This window comes from Bufo gargarizans, chromosome 1, assembly GCF_014858855.1.
Source record: "Bufo gargarizans isolate SCDJY-AF-19 chromosome 1, ASM1485885v1, whole genome shotgun sequence".
NCBI lineage: Eukaryota > Metazoa > Chordata > Amphibia > Anura > Bufonidae > Bufo > Bufo gargarizans.
Window position 1 is genome coordinate 112,996,066 of NC_058080.1, and position 13,194 is coordinate 113,009,259.

Consider the following 13,194-nt stretch of genomic DNA (forward strand, 5'->3'; position numbering starts at 1 on the left):
CCCTATTTTTTGTGGGGACCCTGTGTGCTCTTTCAATAGTGAATAAGGGAGAAAGAGTACCTACTTTGCTACTTTCCCTCAACCATTTTTCCATAAATTCAGTACAATTTCCTCCCTCCGCTCTCTCTGGGACCCCCACACATCTTAGGTTAGCCCTTCTTGATCTATCCTCCTGGTCTACCAATTTTTGTTCCATCTTAACGTTTGTTTGTTTTAAATGGGCCACCTCCTTCTCTAATTTCTGCACAGATTTCTCTAGGGTGGGAATCCTTTTTTCCATCTCTTGTAAGCGCTGTCTTACTTTTTCCATCTCGGCTCTGATAACCATAACGTCCGTCTGCACTGCCCCAAGCTGGGTTACTAAATTACCCATTAAATTTTCCATCCTTGAGACAGTGCAAAGTATATCCTGCACCATTTTTACGTCCGTTTCTGTGTATATCGCTGGTGTTCCCCTATCCCCCTCTCCCCCCTCCACTGGCGTCTCCTGTGTCAAATCCTGTACTCTGGCATCCGCCATTTTTTCTTTTTGTGGGGATCTAAGCCCAGGTGAACTCGGGACCAGGTACTTATTTAGACCCGCTTGTTTAGGCCCACTTTCAAGCCCTCCTGCTGATCGCCTAGTAGTACTCCCCATGGGGCCACGCTGTTCTTCCCTTTTTTTTGGCGGCATTTTAAGATCTCATCCCTCTTTTCTTAATCCTCTTTCACCTTTATTGTTTTTTAAAAAAAAAAAAATTTCTTCCCTTTTTTTTTTTTTTTTTCTTCTATTTCTGCCTTCTATTTATTTCTTTCCCTTTTTTTTTTTTTTCCCCCCCTATTCCTTTCTTCCCTTTTTCCCTTTTTTCCTCCCCCTTTATCTTTTTCCTTTCTTTTCTACCCCCTCTCCCTCCCACCCCCTTTCCTCCTCTCCCCCTCTTCTTCTTCCTTTTTTTAGTTAATCACAAAAAAACCCAATACAGTCAATAAATTATATCCATGATTAGATACAAAGGTTAGTTCAGAGAGGAAAAAAAGGTCCATAATATCAGCAGGATCCAGCCGAAGGAAGAGAGGCTTCTTAGAGGGTTGAGGGTCGAGGTCTAGGATCCAGACGTATAAGGGATATAGTCAGTTAGCTGGTTAATTCGGAGAGATATGATACAGTTAGATATCTTGAGGGGGGATAGGGATTTCAATCGGGGTTATTAGGATTATTAAGCGTTGCACTGCACATCCCAAACACCCTCCCCCGCTCTTTCTTTTTTTTTCTTTTTAGATTCAATTCAGTTCACACTGGCACAGTCCACCCTCAATAACTGTCTGCAGATGTCTCAGTGCAGGGTTTACTTCTTTTATCCTACGGCAGCTTCAATCTGCACCCCCATAGTCACAGCCACGTTCACGATAACAAACTAACCCGCTGTTAGCTGCAATCTCAGGGGTACTTAACAGGGGTACCTAACACTACCACAAGAACCTGTGGATAGTCCTCCTTGAGTTTTCCACTTCCAGATAACTGAAGTGGCCGCCCTTCAGGTATTACAAGCGGAGCTAGCCTCACCGCTTAAGATTCAGTAAGTGTCAATAGGGGTCGGTAGAAATCAATAGAGCAGGACCTCAGGGACTAAGAAAGTACCCCCCGGATATCATCTCTATCAGTGCCAAGATTTCACTATTAGCAGGCGAATGCCAACCAGAGCTCCCCTTTAGCACTGATGGTTAGTGCCCTGTACTCCGGCCCCACCAACCTTCGTCCCGCCAGCGCTTTTTGTTCTCCTCCCACAACACAAGTGCTGCGATAGCTCACTGCTCACCGCCCGGCGGCTCGGATCTTCCAGGGACAGAGGTCCGGGTCCGGACACCAGCGTCAGACTCTGGGGCGATCAGGGCGGCCACGGCCTCGGCGCATGGGCTGCGATGGACGGCAAACTAGCGTGGGCTGCGGCGGTCAGGCATTCCAGGCGGTGGTACCAGCGGCCGGCGTGCAGGAGAGGCGGGGGGGGCGGAGCCCTAGCGTCCCACGTCAGACGCTCTCACGCATCTTTTTGGGCTCCCTGACTACATTTCTACTGCACTGATATACAAGGAGCAACCACCTGAAGGAGTACACAGTGACACACACTCTCATCAGGGCCACTACCACTCCCATCCTCTGCATCAGCTCCTCAGAGGCTCACTGCACAAGCGTTCTGTACTCTCATTTCATATGCAGAAGCTAGATCACTGACTTAAAGGGGTCCTCTGATAAGCTAATTTCTAAGATGCACTGTTAGGTAAGCAGTGGAAAGAGTATATTTAAACAGTCACATATGTATAGCTGACGTGGCCATTGGGTAGAGGAAGACTGTAACCTAGACCATTGGTGTGGATCCGTCTTGTATCTGCACAGACGGATCCGCACCAATAATGCAAACGCTTGTATCCGTTCATAACGGATCCATTTGCATTATTCATAAAAAAAAAAAAGTCTGGGGGGGGCGTGGCTAACTGCCGACATGAGCGCACGCACTTGAGAGCGGCTCCGTTCCCTGAATCCTATCCTGACTAATCCTGTCAAGCTGCATTCTTCAAACTCAGAGTGGCAAGTGCAGAGGAGAAGGAGGAAGCCCAGGCACCAAGATATGGGACCCAGCAAGGCACAGTCCGCGGCAGACGAGCTCAAAGAGTATGCCCGCCAGGAGAACCAACATGGCGCCGCAGCTCCCGCTACTCCACGTGCAGCGGTGACGCGCGGGCAGGCCGCACAGCAGATGGAGCCTGATGATGCTGGGGAACCTGAGATCACCCTAAAAGCGGTGTCTGAACAGCTGCTTACGGCGCTATCATCATGCCAATCCTCCCTTACCTGCAAGATTGAGGAGGTGCGCGTTGACCTGGGTCTGTTGAGACAAGATGTGCAGCAGCTGAGGGAGAGGGTCAAGCAAACGGAGGATCGAGTGTCGGAGCTGGAGGACTACACAAGGCCGTTGGACTCGAGACTGACGGAGGTGGAGAGAGCTGTCGGGTTATGGAGGCAGAAGTGCGATGACCTTGAGAACCGGGCGCGACGCAACAACGTGCGGATCCTGGGGATGCCAGAAAGGGCGGAGGGGAGAGACCCGGCTGGCTTCCTGGAGACGTGGTTCAAGGCCCAATTCCCCGATGCTGCGTTCTCCGTGGCCTATGCAGTAGAAAGGGCGCACAGGGTTCCGGCCAGACCACCGCCGACGGGTGCACCGCCGAGGCCTCTACTAGCCAGATTGCTGAATTGGAAGGATCGTGATCTAATCCTCAGTCAAGCAAGGAGCAAAGGGGCAATTTCGCAACGCTAATGTGTCACTTTTCCTGGATTTTTCTGCGGATTTACAGAAGAAGAGGGCCACCTTCGTGTCGGTCAAGAGGCGCCTCAGAGAGCTGAACTTGCAGTACTCGATGGCCTACCCGGCGCGCCTTCGTGTGGTGGATGGAGACCGGCCTATATTTTTCACTGATCCGAAGGAAGCTGAGGACTGGGTCGCTAGGCGTCCTAGGCCGCACTGATATGGGACTTCACTTCTAAGATGCAAGTATTGATGGGCCCCTGGAAGGCACGACATTGGCGCCTTGCCATTCAGTTAATGTTATCTTGTTTAACGGTGCAATCTAAAGCTTCACCTATATGTGTTATGTTGCTTTGCGGGCTTTCAGATCTCTGAGGCCTTTGATCCAGATAAGTGGGGGAAATTGAGTCCTGAGGGGCTGGATAAGCATGCATGCATTTATTGAGGTTAGATTGCACCTGCAGCTTTATCATCTGCATTGAACGGGGAATGGTCGGCTACCTGTACGGGTATAACAACTTTCCTCCCGTACTGGTCCCCGAATTCATTGCCACATAACTGACACTATGGTATATGTACTGGTTGTATGTTTAGTGGTGTTAGTTGTTCACCTGTTGGGTTATATGTTTATTAGAATACTGAAGACATGGACACATCATTTTTACACTGAGAGTGTGGGTAGGAGGCGAGCTGTTAGACTTAGCAGGGTTTCTTTTCACTCACTGGTTAGCATCCTGCGTTGCTGGAGAGATAGCTTCCTGATTGCATCATGGCTTCTTTAGTGGTGATGTCCTGGAACGTGAGAGGCTTGGGCGCACCGCACAAGAGGATAGCGGTATTTTCGCATGTGAGACGTTATTGTCCTCACGTTCTAGGACTTCAGGAGACTCATCTGACGGCTGACACTGGGCACAGAATTGCTAAACAATGGGTGCAGTGGTCACTTCAGTCATATGGCACGTCGAATTCTAGAGGAACGGCTTTACTAGTGCGCAAAGGACTCCTTTGGGAGCCGCAGAAATGTGTTGTTGATCCGGAGGGTCAATACTTATTAGTGTATGGCTTTATTAGGCTACTTTCACACTAGCGTTCGGGCGGATCCGTTCTGAACGGATCCGCTCATAATAATGCAGACGGAGGCTCCGTTCAGAACGGATCCGTCTGCATTAAAATGGCAAAAAAAAAGCTAAGTGTGAAAATAGCCTCGGACGGATCCGTCCAGACTTTCAATGTAAAGTCAATGGGGGACGGATCCGCTTGAAGATTGAGCCACATTGTGGCATCTTCAAACGGATCCGTCCCCATTGACTTACATTGTAAGTCTGGACGGATCCGCACGGCCAGGCGGACACCCGAACGCTGCAAGCAGCGTTCAGCTGTCCGCCTGTCCGTGCGGAGGCGAGCGGAGCGGAGGCTGAACGCCGCCAGACTGATGCAGTCTGAGCGGATCCGCTCCATTCAGACTGCATCAGGGCTGGACGGCTGCGTTCGGGTCCGCTCGTGAGCTCCTTCAAACGGAGCTCACGAGCGGACCAGCGAACGCTAGTGTGAAAGGAGCCTTAATCACATCCCGTACGTTCTTATTAACCTATATAATCCTCCTCCGGCTAGTCTTTCACTTCTTCAAGTGATTTTGGGGTTTGCGGCACAATATCCCACTGCCCGACTGCTCTGTATGGGGGACTTCAACATGGTCATGCAGGAAGAGTTAGATAGATATAGACCGTCTGGTGAGGGGGGAACTGGGGTTTATTCGGTGACGACACTGTTTAGAGTTACGACAGAACTAGGATGGGTGGACTTGTGGAGACTTAGAAACCCGCGACTGAGGGAGTACTCTTGTTTCACTCCCGCTAGGGGGGCGCTTTCGAGAATTGACTACGTTTTTGGTAACGCTGCTGTATATACAGACGTAATAGATATCACTTATGAGCCGCGGGGCCCCTCAGATCATGCTGCGGTTGTGGCACGTTTTAACATCCCTGGGGCTACCTCTGGTGGGGGAAAGATGAGAATTCATCCCTTTTGGCTCTCCCTGCTGACTCAAAATGATAGGATTCCTGACCAGCTGAGAGTTTTTTTTAGATGCACAGGGGGAAGAGACGGAAGACCTACTGCTATGGGACACCCTGAAGGCCTACCTGAGGGGCTGTTTGAAGTCTTCAATATCATTTGTTAAGAGGGACTTGGCTCGCCAGGAATTGGATTTGCATACTAAGTGTAGGGAGGCTGAGGCCCTTTTTTGTGCTGACCCCACGGAGAGTAATAGGCTGGAGTGGATGACTAAGGGTAGGTCGTATATGCTGCACCTTAAGGAGAAGAGTAAACGTAAAATATTTTTCATGAAGCAGCAGTCATTTGAAGCGGGAGATAGAGCGGGTAGGCTTCTGGCTCAAATCGCTAGGACCAATCAGTCGTCTCCCCCAGTATTACGGATTCTGAGCTCGGAGGGTCAGCTGGTAGAGTCTGTGGAGGGAATACTTGAGGGATTCAAGCAGTTTTATAAAGCATTGTATAGTTCAGCAGCACACTATACGGAGGGGGAACTGAATGACTATGTTGTAGAGGTGGACCACCCCAAGCTTGGTGCGGCGGATGTAGCTCTGCTAGACAGGGATATTTCCCTGGAAGAAATTCAGATGGCTATTCGTGATCTCCCTGTGGGGAAGGCGCCAGGGCCTGACGGGATCCCGATAGAAGTTTACTCACGGTATAGTGAGATCCTCAGTCCTCAACTTCTTAAATTGTACTTGGCATCATTTCAGCGTCATCAGTTACCCGAGACTTTGTATGATGCGACTATTGTTGTCATATTAAAGCCGGATAAAGATCCAACTGCGTGTGGCTCCTACAGGCCAATTTCCCTACTAAATTTAGACTATAAAATATTGACTAGGATACTGGCCTCCCGTCTGAACGGGGTGATCACGTCTATAGTTCACCAGGATCAAGCAGGATTTATGCCGGGGAGGACCACCTCTGACAATATCAGAAGGGCCCAGATTATCGCTCAGGTAGGGGTAGCGGAGGGTTGTGAATGGGCTCTGGCGTCTCTTGACACAGCCAAGGCCTTTGATTCCGTGGAGTGGCCTTTCCTCTTGCGGATCCTTAGGGAATTTGGGTTTGGACCGGGGTTTTTGCGGTGGGTTGAGATTCTGTACCAGAGACCTAAGGCGAATATACTAGTAAATGGAACCCAGTCGGACTCATTTACTTTGCAAAGAGGCACTAGGCAGGGCTGCCCCCTTTCCCCCCTCCTGTTTGCGGTAGTGATAGAGCACTTAGCCTTGCGTATTAGGCAGGATGAGTCTTTTATAGGGGTCGCAAAGGGAGATAGGGTGGAGAAGGTAGGCCTGTACGCGGATGATCTCCTCCTGTTTATGGCCGAGCCTGAGCGGACCCTCCCCAGAGCTATTGAGGTAATAGAGAGGTTTGGCATATACTCGGGCTTGCACATAAACTGGACGAAATCGGCTATTATGCCTCTCTAGGACCACAACTGGCCGGAGTGCATACATAACTTACCGGTGGTGGATCAGTTTAAGTACCTTGGCATCGTGATCACAAGGGACCCATGCGCGTCTGTGGCAAGAAATATTGATCCAATAGAGTCATTATTCATTGACAAATTTAAAACGTGGAAGGCATTGCCGATTTCGGTGATGGGGAGACTAAATCTAGTTAAAATGATTCTGCTCCCCAAGGGTCTGTATCTCCTGTCGCACGCATGCGCCCCGGTATCTAAGGCCTTTTTTGACAGACTACATTCAATAGTGGCGGCTTTTGTTTGGGGCAGGGCTAGACGGAAGCTCTCATTGAAAGTGCTACAAAGGACTAAGACAAGGGGGGGGCTGCTTTACCCGATTTTTTTTCTTTACTATCTGGCCGGCCAGCTAAAGTATGTGGCGGCATGGGTGAAGCAGGGGGAGTTACCAGGGCCGGAGTATTGGCTGAAAGAGTATCTTGGCCTATCTACTCTCTGGCCTGTGCTGGAGTCCCCAGGTTCGGTCTCTGGGAGGCTACTGTCTGCCCACAGGCTGGCTCACCAGGTATGGAAGGCGACTAAATTTAACTCATATGTGGATTTGCCAGATGCGGTACCACTTTGGGACAACCCCATGTTCCCACACTTGGTGAACCTGGAGGGTGTGATGACACTGGCTGAATTGTATGATGGGGGAGTATTGCGGACCTTACAGCAACTCCAGGAGAAGTTTGAGATTCCCCACTCCTTATTCTACAGATACCTTCAATTAAGGCATGCTCTGTGCACTCAATTTAGAGGGATGAGTCGCAGTATCTCCAAGTATCCGCTGATAGGAGTGCTGCGATCACAGGGGCCTAGGGGCATTATCTCAATATTGTACACATACCTGCTGGGTGAACGCATGGCTCTTCATCCACTGGAGGTAGAGGCGAAATGGAAGACTAATATCCCGACTCTTGACGCTGAAGATTGGGAGGAGGCTATGCTGGTACCCACTAAGGTTTCCCCATCTGTAAATAATAGACTAACACAATTGTTCATTCTGCATAGGAGTTATTTGTCCCCTGTTAGGCTGCTTAGAATGGGGAGGTCGACTAGTAGTAAGTGTCATAGATGTCAGGAGGAGGGAGCTGATTTCTGGCACTTGATGTGGGGATGTATGCATTTACAGGTGTTTTGGGGCAAAGTAGTTGAAATCCTTTCCACGATAGTACCGGCACCGATAGGGGTTTGCCCCAAAATATGTATCTTGGGAGTGCTGGAGGAAGAACGGTGGACACATCACCAGAGGGTATTTTTGGGGGAGGCCCTCTTCCTGGCTAGGAAGGCAATTGCCTTGAGGTGGATGGCGGAAAGGTCCCCCACAGTGGGTCAATGGAAGACCTTGATGAACCATGCAATGGCAATGGAAAAAGTGGTGTATACTCATAGAAAATGTCCTCAGAAGTTCCAGAAGGTATGGGGGGAGTGGTGTTCCTCTACTGCAGTCTGTGCATTTACACTCCGTGTCGGAGGATCCCATTGCGCTGGGTGTATGATCGCTGTAAAGTTGATATAGAGTGTCTTTATGCTCAATTGTGTAACACTATGGATTCCTGCCTAATACACTGTGTGATTTGATGATATGCTGGGAAACAAGTGGCTCTCCTGCGCGTGCTGTCACTGTTTCAGGCTGTGTTGTACCATGTCTGTTGTTAAACTTCAATAAAACGAGTTAAAAAAAAAAAAAAAGTCTATCTCAAAACGGATCCGTCTTGACTTGCATTGAAAGTCAATAGTGGACGGATCCGTTTTCAATTGCACCATATTGTCAGTGAAAAACAGATCTGTCCCCATTGACTTATATTGTAAATCAAGACGGATCCGTTTGGCTCCGCATAGTCAGACGGTCACCAAAACGCTGCAAGCTGCGTTTTAGTGACCGTCTAAAAAAACGTAACGGAGACCAAACGCAGCCAAATTGATGCATTTTGAACAGATCCTTATCCATTCAGAATGCATTGGGCTTAACTGATCCATTTTGTGCCGCTTGTGAGAGCCCTGAAACGGATCTCACAGGCGGATCTCAGACGCGAGTGTGAAAGTAGCCTAACTTGATATGTCAGTCTGCCCACAGGAAAGAAAAATCCATCATGGATTTTGCTGCAGGTTCTGCAGCATTTGTATTACTTATGGATTTTTGCTGTTGATATAACGCCAATTCCACTCGGCTACATTGAAGGGTGAAAATCTGTGACCTGCTGTGTATCTAAATTATCTTCAGTATCTACAGTATCTTCACTGTAGGTCACCGCATGACCACGTGGATTATGTGTTAACATTTCATCCACTTTGCAGCTACTGTAATATGCTGCACATTTTCTGTTTGCAGATCTGGGAAGTCCAGACACTGTGTACACACTCTGATTGTACATTGCTCTTATTTCATTTTTATTTTTATTTTTTCAGCAGTGCCCTAGTGTTTTCATCTTGCACCAGTTAGTGTACAGCTACGTGGTACAGGTTATGCGAGGGGTGTTCAATAAGTTATCTACCCCAGCATTAGAGAGCTCAGCTTGTCTGTGCAGGAGGAGACATGTCTGGACATACAACACACACAGCAGCAGTGGAGCTTTGGAGCTTTGTTCTGTGATTAAATTCCCTAAAAAGGAAGAAAATCACCCTAAAGAAATCCATGAAAGGGTGATTGCTGTATATGGTGATAATGCGCCTTCATACTACAAAGTAACGTTTGGGCCAAGCAGTTTAAATCGGGGTCAGTTGAAGATGACCCCCGTTCAGGGCGACCTGTTGAAGCATCTTAAGAGGAAACCTACCACAAAGTGGAGATTTTAGAAGATCATCAAGTCAAAGTCAGTGTTATAGCTCATGAATTAAACATTTCAGTTGGCACAGTTTCCAGTATCATTCATAATGTTTTGATGGTAAAGGTCAGTTCCCGGTGGATGCCACGAAGGTTGATACCTGAGCAAAAAACTTGTCACCAGCAATTTGACCAAGAGAATTTAGACAAGCCTAGAGCAGTGGTTCTCAACCTAGGGGTCGTGACCCCTTTGGGGATCGATCGGCCCTTTCCGGGGGGTCACCTGAGGCTTCCTATTGTGGGTCGCCCGCACAACGGCAGCGGCCCCTTATCCTCGCGCACAGGAAGTTATGTCCTATCACTGCCTGTGCTTGAAGGAGCCTGACGTCTGGATGGGTAAGTCGGGCCGCCTGTCTGCTGAGGTCCGAGTTTTTTCGTTAATGACACCGCCGCTGAGCACCACTGCCACCAATGATTTAATTGAGCCTGGCTAATTTTATTTTAATTATTTGGCTGAGTAAGGCTTAATTTATTTGGGGGGACATGAAGCACTGCTGATTTATTTATTTGGGGGACCCTGAGCACTTCTGATTTATTTATTTGGGGGGTAGCCAACATTTTGTCTTTGTGATTAATTACTCTGCTTTAATTATGTTCAATTTGTAGCAATAAAAATACATCCTGCATATCAGATATTTACATTACAATTCATAAAAGTAGCAAAATTAGTTATGACGTAGCAAGGAAAAAAATGTAATGGTTGGGGGTCACCACAACATGAGGAACTGTATTAAGGGGTCACGGCTTTAGAAAGGTTGAGAACCACTGGCCTAGAGAAATCCCAGGAGACTTCTGTTCTCAAATTATTACGGGTAATGAAACATGGTTCCACCAGCATGATCCTGAGACCAAACAAGAGCCCATGCAATGAAAGCAGAAGGGGTCACCAGCTCCAAAGAAATGTTGTATCCAGCAGTCAGCTGGAAAGATCATGGCAACAGTTTTACTAGAGTTACTAGAATTCATGCCTCAAAGAGAAACGCGGTGGGAAGTTATCAGCAGGCGTGTTGCTGCTTCATGACAATGCACCAGCTCTCGAGTCTTGAAAATCACATGCTGCTATCAGGGAATGGAGCTTAGCCACCCACCCTACAGTCCAGACCTGGCACTCCGTGATTACTTTCTCTTTCAGAACTTGAAGAAATTTCTCAGTGGGAAACAATTTCCTGATAATAATGCAGTCAAAGAGGCGGTAACGGGGTTCCTGCAGCGGCAAGAAGCCTTCTGAGGGCACCCAATCCCTGGAGGCAAAGTGGAATAAGTGTGTTAAAGTCAAGGGGATTACATTGAAAAGTAGTAAGTTCAATTTTCTCTGAAAATGTTGTCTTCATATTCAGGTAGATAACTTATTGAACACGCCTCGTACTGTGATTCGGCGGAAATTCTGCTGCTGATTTGTTGCAGATTTCATTACTGTAAAATGCAGTGGGTTTGCCACATGCAATGTTACTGAATTTATCCTCCATGTGGATGTGGGTAATGTCTCAAGGCCTGTTTTGAAAGGTTGAACATTGACTTATAGGGTACCAACACATCAACTAGCTCCACCAGAACTCCCCAAAAATTTTTTGGGTGAAAAGGAACTTATTTGCATACCCTTTTCCAGAGAGGCATCGCATGGCCTACAAGATTCCTTATGCCTGCTAAGCACACTTAAAAAGCACCCCTTAGATAACCCTTCAAAAAAACTTTGACCTAGTTGCAGCTTTAGACTGCCAGTAGCTGTCCAGGTTTTTCATGCAGTTTTTAAGGCTAAAACCAGGAATGGATTTTGAGAAAAAGTAGAATTTCTCTTATATATCCACACGTTGCTTTTGGCTTCAAAACTGCATAAGAACCCCTGAATGTGTACTGATGCCAGTATGGTAGAGAAACTCTCACAATATCTCAGTTGGCAAAATATTCTGTTGTCTGATGAGGAAAAAACAACTTCTGCTAGCCTAAAACATGTCAAATTTAATGTTACCAAAAATGCTACATGTTTATGCAGGGCTCCAGATGGCGACCAAAATGGTCGCCAATGCGACTTAGAACTGCTAAATGGCGACAAGACTTTGTAGTCTTGTCGCAATTTGCACCTAGACCCTCCGCTCGCTGCTCTGCCTCTAAGGAAAAAAAAAAGGCTTTCATCCAGCAGACAGACACACGCTGCAGACGTCTGCTGGGTGAAGCTCCGCCCCTCACCCTACCCGGCATAGAGGGTGGGCGTGGCTTGTGCTCCCGCTTCCAGCAGTCTGGCAAGTTTTGGAGTTGAGTCTGTGCTGTGGCGCTGAGCTGCTGGAGACATTTCATCTAGGGCCGCACAGTCCACGGCTGATAACGCTAGACGAGTCACCCGTATGCAGATTTATTAGTGTGTTTTTATAGGACTGGGTCCTTATGGGGTCACAAGGAGAAGGCAGAGATCTGTAAGAACAAGTATAACCACCGCCTGTGCTGCTTTAACACCCGCTGTCCTGGTCTGCATAGCACTGCCCGGGTCGCATAGCATTATATTGATTTATGATGCTATGTAACCCTTAGAGGTCTGGAATGTACTGGATAACACTGACCTAATGCGGTCAGTGTTATCCAATACATTCCAGAACTGTAAGGGTTACATAGCATCATAAATCAATATAATGGTATGCGACCTCGGCAGTACAGAGCTCCTGCAGACAGACTCCGGTGTGAAACCAGCGCAATCCTATCAATGCACAGACTAGTAACCATTTCTGATCATAAATCATATAATCTATTCCCCTTATTTCACAAGACCGGTATTCATTTCCACATGTGATGCAAGAGAGGCAGATCTACACCATGGCCAGAGATTGTCTTGATGCCACTGCAGCCAAACGTTTTCATGGGGAAACCCAAGACGAGCAGCGGAGGCCGGGAAGCGAATGAGCCGGGACCCAGCACCTAGGGATTACCAACGCGAATCTGGCTAGTCTGACAGGTCATGGAAATGAGTGTACAACTCCTTAAACTGCATGGGCTGTAGCTTGGAAAACCCCATGCTCCTAAGCATCCCAGCTATATTATGCATTTTAAATTTGGCGACTATAAATTTCATTTGGCTCCTAAATTTTTCAGGTTAGCCAATGGCTCCTTGATATTTTTTTTAGTCTGGAGCACTGCTATGAGATGGTGGAGGAGCAGCGTGATGTGGTGGCATCAGACCCTGAATGACTTGTCAAGGAAATGGTCAACGTGAATGCCTCAAATGTAAATCTGCAACCATGCTTCCTTCACCTGCAATATGCAAGAATGTGTCCTTCCCTGCTGTCTATGAAGGCTTATACCTAGACTGCAGTAGAGAATGCTAATCCTGGTTACAGGACGTCTGTCAGCAGACTTGTACCTATGACACTGGCTGACCTGTTACATGTGCGCTCGGCAGCTGAAGGCATCTGTGTTTGTCCCATGTTCATATGTGTCCTCATTACTGAGAAAAATGTCTTCCTATATGCAAATGAGCCTCTAGGAGCAACAAGGGCGTTGCAATTACACCTAGAGGCTCTGCTCTCTCTGCAACTACCGCGTCCTCTCCATTTGATTGACAAGGCCAGGCGTGATGA

The 13,194-nt window shown here is 47.8% G+C and overlaps 1 protein-coding gene across 3 annotated transcripts in view; it reads left to right on the forward strand.

Moving 5' to 3' along the window:
• NEIL3 (nei like DNA glycosylase 3) overlaps positions 1-13,194 on the forward strand; it is a 70,638-nt gene that overhangs the window by 20,704 nt on the left and 36,740 nt on the right. The window contains exon 2 of one of the 3 annotated variants that reach the window (XM_044288012.1): positions 12,387-12,572. The exons of the other annotated variants lie outside the window; for them this stretch is intronic. The gene's annotated coding sequence lies outside the window, so the exon portion shown is untranslated. The remainder of the gene's footprint in view (positions 1-12,386; positions 12,573-13,194) is intronic. 3 annotated transcript variants of the gene reach the window in all.